The sequence below is a fragment of the Penaeus monodon genome, chromosome 22 (assembly GCF_015228065.2).
Source record: "Penaeus monodon isolate SGIC_2016 chromosome 22, NSTDA_Pmon_1, whole genome shotgun sequence".
NCBI lineage: Eukaryota > Metazoa > Arthropoda > Malacostraca > Decapoda > Penaeidae > Penaeus > Penaeus monodon.
Window position 1 is genome coordinate 2,146,246 of NC_051407.1, and position 240 is coordinate 2,146,485.

The window sequence follows — 240 nt, forward strand, 5'->3', positions numbered from 1 at the left end:
GCCTCGCATTCTACGAGTAAATTTCTTCTGGAAACAAATTCTTGACCGGGGGATTGTACCTATAATTCTCAGTTGTCCACACTATTATTAGCTGTCAGGTAGGCCTAGGAGAAATAGAGCGGAGATGAGATTATTATGACCGTGGATTCGATAGTTTGTTTGTTAGCGTTTTTATCATTTTATGGGGTGGGTTTCTTAACTGTGTTTATTTTACAGGCGTTGTTATTTTTTTTTTTATCA